The sequence below is a fragment of the Ochotona curzoniae genome, unplaced genomic scaffold (genome assembly GCF_017591425.1).
Source record: "Ochotona curzoniae isolate NIBS_2020 unplaced genomic scaffold, NIBS_Ocur_1.0 scaffold_1852, whole genome shotgun sequence".
Taxonomy (NCBI): Eukaryota; Metazoa; Chordata; class Mammalia; order Lagomorpha; family Ochotonidae; genus Ochotona; species Ochotona curzoniae.
In genome coordinates this window covers 38,887,319-38,901,116 of record NW_024467087.1, presented here as the reverse complement: position 1 = coordinate 38,901,116, position 13,798 = coordinate 38,887,319, and the positions used below count along the sequence as shown (strand labels likewise).

The window sequence follows — 13,798 nt, the reverse complement described above, 5'->3', positions numbered from 1 at the left end:
CTGACTCAATTACAGTAAATTCAAAGAAAAAGCATAATGATTTATAATATATAGCTTAAATATTAAAAATAGATATAACAGAAGTAAAAGGAGACTTAGATCTTTACCTCATTATATTGAATGCTATGGTTATTACACCTACATGGTAAAAACTCCAAGATTTTTTTTTTAATAACATAGATAGCAGCTACTCTGTAGGGTATGGGTTTTTTTTTTTTTTAAGATTTTTAGGGTTATTTATTTGAATGGCAGAATTATAGAGGGGTGGAGAGAGAGATAGAAAAGATAGAAAAGAGAGAAAAAGAGAGAGAGAAATCTTCTATTGGCTTGATTCCCAACCCCAATGGCTGGGGTTGGAGGAGCCAAAGTCAGGAGCTAGGAACTTCTGGCTCTACCATATGAGGGTAGCTAGGCCCAAACACTGGACATCATCTGCTGTTTTCCTAGGTACATTAGCAGGGTGCAAGATATGAAGCAGATTTGACAGGACTTTAACCAATGCCCATTTGCTCCCATTGCGTGTGGCAGTTTTACCCACTGTGCTACAATGAGGGCCCCTCATTTAGGATGGAAGCACAAAACAAAGCAACATTACTTACATAAACATATTAAATATCTGGAATGACACATAACTGGTAACACTGGCTTTCACACTTGAACAGAGCATTTTTTCTAGAGGAGAAACAGTGGTTTAGCTGCACCTATACTATTCTAATTATTTTAAAATATTTTGAAAAGATTCGTTAATTTGAAGGGTAGAATGACAGAGAGAGGGACAAATAAAGAGAAATCTATCTGCTGGTGCAACCACATATGCCCACAAGAGCCAGGGCTGGGCAAGGCCAAAGCCAGGACCAAGGAGCTACCATCTGGATTTCCTGCGTGCTGGCAGGATCCCAAATATGTCATACCCTTATTTTCTGCCTCCAAATTATCAAGAAGCTGGACCAGAAGCACAACAGCTGAGATTGAAATGCAGCCTCCAATAAGGAATATAAGCATCTTAAGTGGTGGCTTAATGTGCTGCACCGCAACATGTTCCCTTGGAGTATTTTAAGAAGAGAATATATTCATGTATTACTTGTTTGATTAAAAAGTAGGCCAAAATATTAAAAAAAAAAGGGGGGGGGCAGCACAATAGCATTGTGGCTAAAGTCTTCACCTTGCAGACACCAGGATCTCTTATGGGGACCGGCTTGTGTTCAGGCTGTTCCACTTCCCATTCAGCTCCCTTCTTGTGGACTGGGAAAGTAGTCAAGGACGGTCCAAAGCCTTGGGACCCTGTACCCACACTGAAGACCCTAACAAAGCCCCTGCCTTCTGGCTTCGGATTGGCTCAGCTCTCGCCATTGTGTTCACCTGAGGAGTGAATCATTGGACGGAAGATCTTCCTCTCTGTCTCTCCTCTTCTCTGTACATCTGACATTTCAGTTAAAAATAAATATTAAATGTATATATATATTATATATTCTTTGTATTTCTATAAAGAAAATAAGAAAATAAAATGAGTGTTAGGAGAGACTTATTTTTAAGAAAGACATTTGGATGCTAGATTATAACAGCATATGAAAATGCTTATAAAAAGGAAGTTATTTTTCATCATGTTTTTTGTCTACAGCATATATTTTTGCAGACAGAGAATGCATCTTACTCATTCTGGGAACCTACTAGAACACGAGCTGAATGTTTGTTCATAATCATTATCAAAGTAGTTTAAATCAAATTTGAATTATGTTGTTTTGTTTATATGCAAGTGAGAAGACTCACAAAGTGACATGCTACTGAATCCTTCAGGTATCATCAGAATGGTCAGAACTCCATGATGCTTGAAGAAAAATGTTTATTTAAAATGTAAAAATGACAGTTACTACTTCTAAACATTGTTTAGTATTGTAGCAAATTTGCATGTCATTAAACATCATCTTTTGGCAGCATATTAAACACAATGAAAATCTAGTTAAAATATTTTGCGGGATTTCAATGCTTCATTTCAAGCTATATGAGAAAAGCTACAAATGTTTCATTATCTTAAAAAAAATGCTGATGCTGTTTGACTCAAGAACGAGAGAACAATTTTATGGTAATACAAACTTGTCTGTGCAACATATGTTCCAAGCCCCTCAGTGGATGCCTGCAACTATGCAATAACACCCAGTACTAAGTATACCATGTATTTTTGTCACAAAGACCTATGAAACAATCTGTATATTAGACACAGTAGGAAATGAACAGCAAGAGGAATAGCAATTATAGTAACGTAATGTAATGAAAAGGCCACGGTTGTCAACTGTCTCAGAAAAATTTATGGTACTGTACTCACCTTTCTCTTTGTGATGATGTGAGATGATACGTTGTCTGCATGATGAAGTGTGGTGAGTGCTTGGGTATTACTGCAAAGGATTAGATTACTACCATACAAAGTTTACTTGAAAAGAAGTACTGCATACTGAGACAGTCATGAAAACTTACATGCCTACTGCCTAATGGCTGGATAATGTGTACAGTGTGAATATGTTGGAAAAAATAGCATGATTCATGTCCTGGTCAGGAAAGGGCAAAATGGGTAGCAGGATGTCTGATGCCTTCACTCTCCTGAGAAAACTCTGCCATTTGAAACTCATGAAGTGCTGGGAGTACCCAAGCTGGGTTGGACACAGCGCTTGGGGCCCTGGCCACAGCCACCGCTACCAAGTGGTGAGCAAATACTGGGCTTGCTTGGGCCCAAGAGGTTTCTCCATTTGTGGTGAGTAAGCTGGCAAAGGATTTCTTGGAAGCAAAGGCAGGCCCTGGCTCCTCCTGCTGCCACCATTGTGCAGTGGGAGGGAGCTAGGGGAGTTGATGGGAGTACTCAAGCCAGGAAGGACACAGTGCTTGGGCCCCAGGACACAGCCATCACTACCACCATTGAGCCAGTCCTGGGCTTTGTGTGGCCAACACTCCAATTTCCGCTGGGCTCCTCCAATCGGCACATGGGCTGCCCTGCAGTGAGCTTTGGGGTCTTGAGGGTATGGAATTGCTGCCTAGGTACATCCATGAATGACACCACTGGGCATGTTGATGAGGAATATATCCAGAGGGACTCCTAACTACAAGGTCACTTTACTTGAAGGTAAGTAAGGGTACTGAGATGAGACCTGGTGGTTTGTAAGGAAGAGGCTAGATGATCGATATGGGTCAGACTGATATACCAGCCTACATGTGAGTCCTGTATAGGACTTGTTACAACTGAACAATGCTGACCACCACACATTAGGCCAAGCTAAAGCGAGGGCTGGGGGCCTGTGTAACAGGGCTAGATCCTTGTACCTGACAGAATGTCAGAAAAAAGGGATGGGTCACATTAGGCAGGGTTACAACACTAACAAGCACGCAAGAGAACCAGGATGGTTGGTAGCATCACCTACCAGTGAGAATCGGGACAGGGAGCTGGCTGAGTCAGGGCAGGTACAGCATCAAAGTCAAAAGCCAAGACAGGTGAGGGGCTATGTGAAGCTGAGTCAGAACAACCACTGGCACATACGCAATCTATGGCTGGGAGCAAGCCGGTTGGGGAGCTAAAGGGACATCCTGACTGGGTTCACACTGGTGAATGCAGGTGCCAGAGTGGGAGCTGCATTCTGGTCTGGATACAGCTGCAGTGTCCCTCGACACAAGTGTGGACTGGGGCTGGACGCACCCAACTGGGCTAGATTCCAGCAGCAACTGGTACTCTGGAGGACCAAGGTAGGATGAGCTAGGCTACATCTCTGCCCCACTGAGCCATGTGTGAGCTGTGTCTGTGTGTGGACCAGCCTTGGCTAGACTGAAACATCCAACAGTAAGAACCAGAACGGGTTGAAGACCAGACAGAATAGGCCAGTGTTCCTACTAGGACAGGAGGTGGACTAAGCAGAGCTTGCCTATGGACCCACCAGAGTTCATGAGATCTGACATTGGGAGAGGTTCTAATGGAGGAATTTGGGAAACTCCTCAGTCAGGACACAGTTCCTGCAGGTGAGGGCAAGAACCACAATAGAGAGCAGTCCAGACCAGGCCAGGGAACTGTACCCACTGGCATAGATTTGGCACAAGTCTAGGGCAGACAAGGCTGAACCAGTTCACATCACCTGTTGGCGAATCTATGCACCAGAATGGAGTGTGGGTCTGGCCAGGTTTGGTCATAACACATACCTGTACACACTAGGGCTGTGATAGGGTGCTGGCTGGGCTGGGCTAGGCTTTTACCCCACTAGTGTGAGCCAGAATTGGGGGGTGAGCCAAGCCAAGTCAGACTATAGCACCTACTGGCAAATGCAGAGGAGAGGTGGGACCTGCCAGCCTGAGCCACAACACCCAACCAGCACACGTGAGATGTCAGGGTGAAGGGGGCAAAGCTGGTAGGGGGAATATAGAGGGCCCCCCTGCTGGATGACCACTCCCATTGAAGTGTGTGAGTTGGGATGGTGAAGGACCAGACTAGGCAGGGTTACAACACCTGTTGGCCTCATCAGAGGTAGATCAGGGAAAAGCCAGGCTAGGTTAACTCTTCCTACTAGTACAAGCATACATCAGAGTTGGTGAGGGTTGGTTGGGCTTTGCCGCAAAATCACCTGGAAGATGCTGGCCTAGGCTGCTAATTCTGTCAAATTACTCTGCAGAAACACCTGGAGAGTGCATGATGCAACAGTGGGAGTGGGCCCAATAGGGAAATAGTGGGCACCTCTCTCTTGGGTTACCATTCACACTGGTGACCATGAAAACCACGACTGGGGCAGGTGCAGCTAGACAGCATGGCACACACCAGTACATGCGTGAGCTGGATAGTGGGGCTGATTGTATCAAATTAGGCTTCAATGTATATTGACACGTATGCAAACTGAATGGGATGTGGGGCAGACTGGATCAGTCTGCTGTACATACTGGCAAGCACAGGACCCAGGGCAGGGGGCACGTCTGGTGGGGGTTATTGCAGCTTGTTCCAACTAGGCTGCAACTTCCATTAGTTTGTGTGAGGGCTGAATGTGTTGTGTGGTGTGGTGGGCAGGAATGAGCTGGACTGCAACACCCATTGTTTGTTGTAAAAAGCAGGGCTGGAAACAGAACTGACCCAGCAATTGCAACCACCAGCATTGCATAATCTGATTGGGGCAACGGGCTGTGCAGGACCTTGTACTGGTATGCAAACACAAGAATCAGATCTGGGATATCTCAGACTAAGTTTCTTTGGAGATCCCTCCATCTGAACTGCTGAACTTAGAACCTCACCATGAAGAGGAGCAAAGGTTCAAAGTTCTGACCATGGAGTGCATGTGTCACAGCTCGACCTCCTCAGTGGCTTAAATGGAGCAGTGCTGGACAGTATATCCAGGTGCACATGGAGGATATGGCAGTACATTGGAGCCTATGCAGGACACCTGGAACCACAACAGAGGACGGAGGACAGAACAAATTGATCATCTACCCAACCATGTATTGGCAGTGAAAATCTGGGCAAATGGAGACTCTAAGGAGGACTATGTCAGCCAGTGGATTCATCATGCTTGGAGTGGCAAGATGGGCAGCAATTCATAATTGTTGAATTATCAAAATCACTTCAGCAGTACCCTCAGAGCATGACCCACATTGGAGACTCTGGGATGGGTGGGAGGCTGGGTGGGACTTCTCCCTTTGTCTGCCCCTCTTTACCCCAGATACAGAAAAAAAAAAAAAACAAAACACAGAGTGTGGAAACAATGGTCTTACCCACTTTCTTGTAAACCTTGACCTTTTGTGCCCTAATCAACTATGTAAAGATTATCAAAATAAAATAATAATTTAAAAAATGAAACTCATGTAGTGTTTTTATGAAATTTTCCATTTTATATTTTGGTTGATTATAAAACTGTGAGATGACTTTGTTAACTATTAGAATAAGTGGAAACATCACTGGAAATGTTTTCTGCACTATGATTTTCCATGGCTGATTTACATATCAGGCCAATCCAAAAGAGCAATGAGTCCTGGGTATGTGGCTACAATGATTTGTTTTTTTCTTTTTAACAAAGAGGTTGCTTTTAAGAATTAACTGTTATGTCTAGCAAAGTTGTTTTCCTGGATGCAATGTAAGAGTTTGCAATTTGGCAAGATGCTTCTCAATGTTAGGCTATCATCTACAAGTCTCTCCAATCAAGCAGCTTGTGCTTCTGTAGCAATGATTAAAAAAAAATAAGAAGAACCATTTAACTAATGCTCCTCTAATCTTGATATTGCTGCAATAAGTTCCTTTTATTTTGTTCACAATCATGGTCTTTACTTGAGACGTAAAACCACTTACACCAATCCACCAGAGCTTCAGAATTTTTTGTTAGAAGATCCTGGCTTCTTTCTTTGAGTTCTAAATGTGCATTAGCCAGTGTCAGTTTTCACTGAATACCACTGAAAACTAAGATTATTATTGTTAGGGGTCAGGCATTCTGGCACAGTGGGCTAAGCCACTGCCTATTATAACAGCATCCCATATTGGTGTGATGATTCCAGCCCTGGTACCCTGCCTCCAACCCAGTTTGCTGAGAATGTGTCTGGCAAGGCAGCAGATTATGGTGTAAATACTTTTCCCTTGCTATCCACCTGGAAGATCCAGATGGAGTTCCAGGCTCCTGGTTTTGATCTAGGGCAATCATGCTGTTGTGGCTATTTATAGACTAAATCAACAGATAGACTATCTCTTAGAGTCACCTCCTTATCTGTTACCCTATCTTTGAAATAAATTAAATAAATCTTTTAAAAGATCACTGCTGCCAATCCTTCCTACTGTCTTGAGGGCCTTTGTTAATATCTGTGACCAGTTACCTTGTATTAGTACAGTTCTTAAAGGAATTCATTTAAAAAAGAGACATACTGTTATTTTCTACCTACTTGGAAAAACTATCGATACCACTGCCAAATCCTCTGTCTTTTATTGACATATTTTTTTCAAAATATTTAGTTATTTTTATTGGAAAGGCATCTCAGGTTTTACAGAGACAAGGAGAGACAGAAAGATCCTGCATCCCCTGGTTCACTTTCCAAATGGCCACAATGGCTAGAGCTGAGCAGATTCAAACCCAGGGCCCAGGAGTTTCCTCTGGGTCTCCCAAGCGGGTGCAGGGTCCCAAGGCTTTGGAACATCCTCTACTGCTATCCAGGCTATGAACAGGGAGCTGAATGGGAAGTGGAACAGCCAGGGTAAGAACTAACACCAATACAGGATTCAGGTGTTTGCAAGGTGAGAATTTAGCCCACTGAGCTATCAAATTGGGCCAATATGGTTATAATTTAAAGGCAAAGGGAGAGCCAAAAGATTAGACTAATCCAGCCTTCCTTCAAAAAGGATAAAACTCATAACCCCTGGTCTCTGCCTTCCTCTTAGTACCTTTGGTTGAAGCCTGGTTTGTGAACAATGCAGAAAAGTTCTTAGTTGGTGTTCAGCTTGCAGCTTTATTCTCTGACAAACTCTAAGATGTATTCCTGGAGGGAACAAAAGCAGGATAGTTGCTTTGCTCTGTAGAGAAATTCCTCTTCAGACTTATGGCAGACCTCAAGAGAGAAAATAAGCTGATTACTCAGAAGTTGATGATAGTGTGGAATACCTCTAAGTAAATTAGCTATGTTCAAATTTTTGCTCACTTCAGATTGTCTCTTCTCCATGAGAATTACTACTCAAACAGAAGCCAGAGATATAAAAAAAAAAAATCCCTTCTTCATTGTGCACTGTGAAGTTTATACTCGGTGTTCCAATTTATGTTGCAATTAAATTTGCAGCAATATAGCTCTACAAATAATCACACTGGTTTTTTCCTTTTTCATTAAAACAGTGCCATCTCAACAGGTAAAGGTAGGGTATTTATGTACATACATGCGCTTTGATTTTTTAATTCAGAAGCAAGTTCAGCAATAATGCATACACTCTCTTTCCTTTACTAGTACTTCGCCTATCATACCTTCCTAGACCACTGAAAAAGACTTCAGTTGAGAAAAAGAACAATTAGAGCTTTCAATACCCCTGGCATTTATAAGGTAAAACACACTGGTTGCCTGTTTCGAAAAACAGTACAAAATGCCATGTTTTGACGAGGAAGATTCATTATTGACATTTGATGATCCAGATATTTACTACTAAGTTTTTTTCTAAAAGTTATTGCCAAGTATACTTTCAGCATGATCCAATGTAGCATAAACATCTATAGAAGTGTCCTTTGTTAAACCAGATGGGGCAATGTGACTCAACAAATAATCACAACAAAAAGAAATTATCATGAAAGTGGCTGACTTAAAAACAAGAAAGCAAAACAAAAAAGCAGAAAAGAAAGCAGCTGTGAAGTTTAGAGTTCAAGATTGGAATGTGATTCTATTCAGGGAGTGTATACTATTAAAAATATATCTTTTCCCCTCATTTTTACTACTCTCACAGCAATATAGTTGGGCTTAAAAATGTATTTCGGCTTTTTCCCATATTTACAAATTCTCCAATACCAGCCAGATAGCTACAGTTGAGCTAAATTTTGACATTCTGTCTAGAGAGTTTCAAATCCTTTGGGTCAAGTAATAGAGTCCCAAAAGATACCTCCACTTCAAAAGTGAATTGCAATTCTAAATTATCACTAATATTTTTGACCAAATGAATATAAATAGAATGTTCGTTTCTGACCTCCCCACTGCAGACTTGACCATTTGCTAGAGTAGCTCATAGAATGTTGGGAAGCATTGTGCTTACTACTATGCATTTATTATAAAAGGATGTAATTCAAAAACAGCTACATAGTAGAGATACTTAGGGCAAGTGTATGTGCAGGGGGAGTAATGCAGAGTTTCCATGCCCTCATTGGCCACTACTTTCTCAGCATCCTCATGTGCCTAACAACCCCAAAGCTCTCAGAATGCTGCCTTTTCAGGTTTTAACTGAAGCTTCACTTTGGAGACATGCGTGATTGCATCATTGGCTATTAGTGATAAATTCAATCTCTGAGCCTCTCCCATTTGCACAAATCAGGGGATGGGGAGTGAAAATCACAAGGCTACAGTAATATAGTTAGTTCCTCTGGCATCTGGTCCCCATCCTAAGGATACCCAGGAGAATCCATTCATCAGACATTTTATTGACATATAAGGGAAGACTTCAAGAGTTTTAGAGACTATGTGCCGGAAGGTGCATCTCTTGTTATATCACCATGTTACAGGGTAGAGGCACAGACAAGGCTGATATACAATCAGTACCTCCTTTCACTCCTCCTTCTCTTTTCCCTGTGATTCATTAGTCATATCAATGAAACAGAAATGAAAACAGGCTGGAAGAACAAAAACCACAACAACAACAAAAAAGGAGGATAGGAGTCTGCTGTGAATAATCAACCCAGCGGTAGTTATTCTGCTCATGACTGTCCATACATGTGAATGATTCCCTTCCCTATTTTGTCAACATCTCACCAAAAGAACAGAGATATGGCATCCAACTTCCTTGAATGGTTCTCCCTTCTCCAGGCAATGAACTTGGGGAAAGTGATAGAGGTGGTATTACTTGAAAGGACTAGTAAAGGCTATACCTATAAAAATGGGGTTAAAAACTATTGGAGCTAGCTATCTTCACACACCCCTGTCTACCTAATACCCCATTCAAAATTTCTGTTCAAATTCTCGTGCTCACCCAGAACTCCTAAAGATGTTGTTTATGTCAGAACAGTTGATTATTCTTCTCTGGAAAGATATACTACTATATAGCTGGATTTGTCTACACTTTGAATTCCGTATTCTTGATTTGACTAATTATAGATGGAAGATATTTTTAGAAAAAGGATTTGTTGTGCATATGTACAGTTTTTGTCTTTTCTCCAATAGTATAGTATGTCAACTACTTACATAATATTTTTCAAAGATTTATTTATTTTTATTGGAAAGGGTGGTTCACTCTCCAAGTCATCACAACAGCCAGAGCTGAGCCAATTTGAAGCCAGGAACCATGAGCATCTTCTGGGATTCCCATGTGAGTGCAGGTTGCCAAGACCTTGAGCTATCTCTACTGCTTTACCAGACAGTAAGTAGGGGGATGGGAGGGAAGTGTGGCTACCAGAACATGAACCAGCACCCATATGACATTCTGCCATTTACAAAGTGAGAACTGAGCCATTGTGCTGGGCTCCTTACATAACATTTGCATCATATTGAGCATTATAAGTAATCTAATTTTTAACTTATCAAGAATATGCATACATTGTATAAAAACACTGTGCCATTTTATGTAAGGGACTAGTGCATCTGCAGATTTTGTCATGTGCTAGGGTTTCAGAAACCAATCCCTCAAGATGTAGAGGATTTAGTAGGAAAAAAAATGTATGAGAAGAAATTTTTTAAGTATTAAGTGCTATATTAGCCATTGAACATCCAGTACAATTTAAGAACATTTTGAGGCTGTAGTAGTTTTGAAGCGTGTTGTCTGAATGAACTCTGTCTTTCAACTATGTCAAGTTTTATTAAGGAATCACACATTAATTTAGTTACAAGGTACTTAGCCTCACCAAATATGCAATGACTTTCGGTGTTGCTCATTTTACTGTGTCAATTCCAGATTGATTTAGTGAAGCTATCACCAAAACACATATTAGCAAGTAATGCAAACAATCACCAATGCAATGCTAATTGCAAATATATACTGTTATATTTCTTAATAGATGTCATACAGTAAGAAAGACTATGAAGTTATAAATTCAATCTCAGGAAGATTGAGCATCCACTCCTATGTATAAGGATCAACTAGACAGATGGACATAAACAGTTAATTCTAAAAGCTTGATACTCTTCTGGCCAGCCCGGCACATTTTCAGGAGTTCCTCTCAAGAGACATAGTAAACTGACAGAATTATATAGAGTAAATCATCAGCTTTGATTAACACCTGCCAATGGGGCTTTCTGCACGTTCAAGCCAACTTTATTGCATCCACATGACATTCTTCCAACAAGTGTTTTCCACAGAAAAGACATTTCCGCCTTAAATTGCCATCTTTTTGTACCTTCTTCAGACTTCAAAATTCTAAAATCTAACATTTAATATTTTATAAGAACCATTTAGATTTCGTATCTAAAAAAGATGGCTTCCAATGGGATTTTATTCTAGACAATTTTTTAAAGATTTATTTATTTATTTTTATATGAATGTCAGATTTACAGAGAGCTAAGGAGAGACAGAGGGAAAGAAGGAGGGAGAAACACAGAGAGAAAGACAGACAGAGAGTGAGGGGAGAGAGAGAGATGGAGATAGAGAATCATGGTAACGGTTGGTATAGGACTGTTCTGAAGCCAGGAGACGGGAGCTTCTTCTGGGTCTTTAACATGGTTGTAAATGCCCAACACATTGGGCTGTCTTCTGCTGCTTTCCCAGGTCCATTATCAGGGACCTGAATCAGAAGTGGAGTAGCCATGGCTTGAACCAGTCCTCATATGGGATAAAGCACTATAGAAAGAAGCTTAACCTACCATGATATGTCACTGGCCCAATGGATAAATTATTTGAAGAAATTTCTCTGAAACTGACTCCTTTGGCATGCCACTTGGTGAATCATCAAATGGAGGATCTTCCTCTCTGTCTCTCCTCCTCTCTGTATATCTGAATTTGTAGAGTTTACCTTCATGTGAATAAATAGAGGTGCTAGTGAATAACTAAAAAAATAATATAGTATAGCATATTATGGAGAACAGGTGGAAGCAAGTAAAATGTTGGAAGGGATTACTAAAAATGTTGCAAATTTAAAGAGTGCCTTGGAAAAGTCTTGATGAGGTGAACTTTGAGCAAAATCTGTGCTAAGTGAAAAAGTATATGCATTCATAGGTAGAGTAAAAAGTATTCCAGGCCCCTGAGTGAAGTAAGAGAAGGGGAGAATTAACAGTCAATGAAGTTAGGGAGTAGAACTATATCAGCCCTTGTGGAACATTACAAAGGGATTGGAGCATTTTCAGCAGTAAAGGAGTTAGAAAATATTTCAGAGTCTTTGTGGGCCATAAAGCTTTATTGGATATAATCTATAGTTCTTTATGTAATAGCAGAGAAAACGAATTTCTGCTGTTTATTGATAAGATTAAAATATAATGTGGGGAGCGGAAGTCATGCCTTGGAGCAGAAGTGAGAAGCATGTGGCTGCAGGATTGGATGAGGGGTAGCACGGAGGGAAAGAACGAGGTGTGGTGGGGATGCTTCCATGATGGTGGATGTGGATGAGTATGACAAAAACAAGTTCGTGGATGAGGAGAACAGTGGCGTTGGCCAGGTGGGGCCCCATGAGAGCCAAGTGGACCAGTGCCTGCAGCTAGGGAACATGATGGCCACCCTGCAGTCCACGCTCAAAATCCGCACCCAGCCCCACTCCCCAGAATCAACACCAAGAATCAGGCCATGAAGGACCCTGTGGGCATCATCATGCTGGATGTGCTCATCTCCTTCAAGGCCAGTGAAATCCAGAAGGCTGTGTAGTCCCTGGAAAAGAACCTCCTGATGAAGTACATTTCCCGCGGCTTGGAGAGCCCCTCCGACAACAGCAGCTCCATGCTGCAGCGGTGGCATGAGAAGGCGCTGGCTGCAGAAAGAGTGGGGACCATCGTTAGTGTCCTGACCGTGAGGCAGACCGTGTAGGTCCGCTGCCTACCAACTAGCTGCCTGCCGAGGAGTGGGAGCTGCTGATGCAAAGACCAGTCAACTAACCAATACCATCTCTGCCCCTTGGGTAGCATCCCTTAGCTTGCTTCCTTTTCATGTCTGTCAAGATTGCATATCAGGGCTCCTCCATGAGAATCTGGGTCATGTGGCCAGAGCCAGAATCATGGCATCATATCAGCACATTGAGTGAGACAGCCTGCCTGAATTGTCTTGCCACCTTCAATGCACCATCAGCTGGGTTTTGCTGCAACGAGTATGTAGGGATCTGGTCAGAATTGCTAGTCAAGAAGTAATCTTCATTACAGAAAAAGAGAGAGAGAGAGACTGGCAGCTCTAACATTGCAAAATGGGGCTCTGCTTCCCTTATTTAAGCACACTGTGGTTCGGGTAGCGCTTGTCACCACCACCGCCAACTGGGGCTGTGTGTGTTCATGCACAGCCGCTCTTGCCAGCTGCCTTCCAGTCGCTACTGGTCTATGGGCTCCAAGCTGCAGAGCACGGCCCTGATCAGGGTGCAAAGTGTCGGTGTGTTTGACAAGAACATTCAGTGTTCATCAGCAGTGGGGCTGTGGGCCTCCCCTGAGTGGGACTGTGCCCTTTGACCTCCTAGATACCCTGTCAGTATTCACGGAGCCGCTCAGCATGCTGTCCCCCGGGTTCTTCAAGGAACTGGGTTTGCTGAATCATGATCCAAGCTGGTGCCCGTCCTGTGTTCCAGCTCAGTGTACTCTTTTAAAAGGAAAATGGTACACAACAATAACAACAAAAATTATTTACTTTGTTAGACTAACCAAACTGGTTCTCAGAAACTGACCGGTGCTTGTAAAAAGTTACTTAATCTCTTAAAGAGTCCCCGCATAGATGGCCAGGGGGGAAGGCCGTGCCTGTTGACTGCTCACATTCGACGCTAGTCTCCCCCACTGTACTGGCAGAGACGGCAGTAAAATTCTAGAGACTAGCTGTTTTGGATACCTGGTTTTTTTGTTTGTTTGTTTGTTTTTGTAAAAATGATAAACTCGAGAAAGTAAAATGCCAGTGTTAGCTTAAAAGAAGTGGTTAAGATGCCTCTGTACGTAGTACACTTGCCATATCAGAAGGCAGGCATTTGAATCCTGGCTCTACTTCCTTTTTTTTTAAGATTTATTTATTTTTATTGGAAAGGCA

General features: G+C 42.1%; 1 pseudogene; it reads left to right on the top strand.

The window, feature by feature from the left end:
* The first annotated feature begins 12,182 nt into the window (after nucleotides 1-12,182).
* LOC121169087 lies at nucleotides 12,183-12,610 on the top strand (annotated as a pseudogene).
* The last annotated feature ends 1,188 nt before the right edge of the window (nucleotides 12,611-13,798 follow it).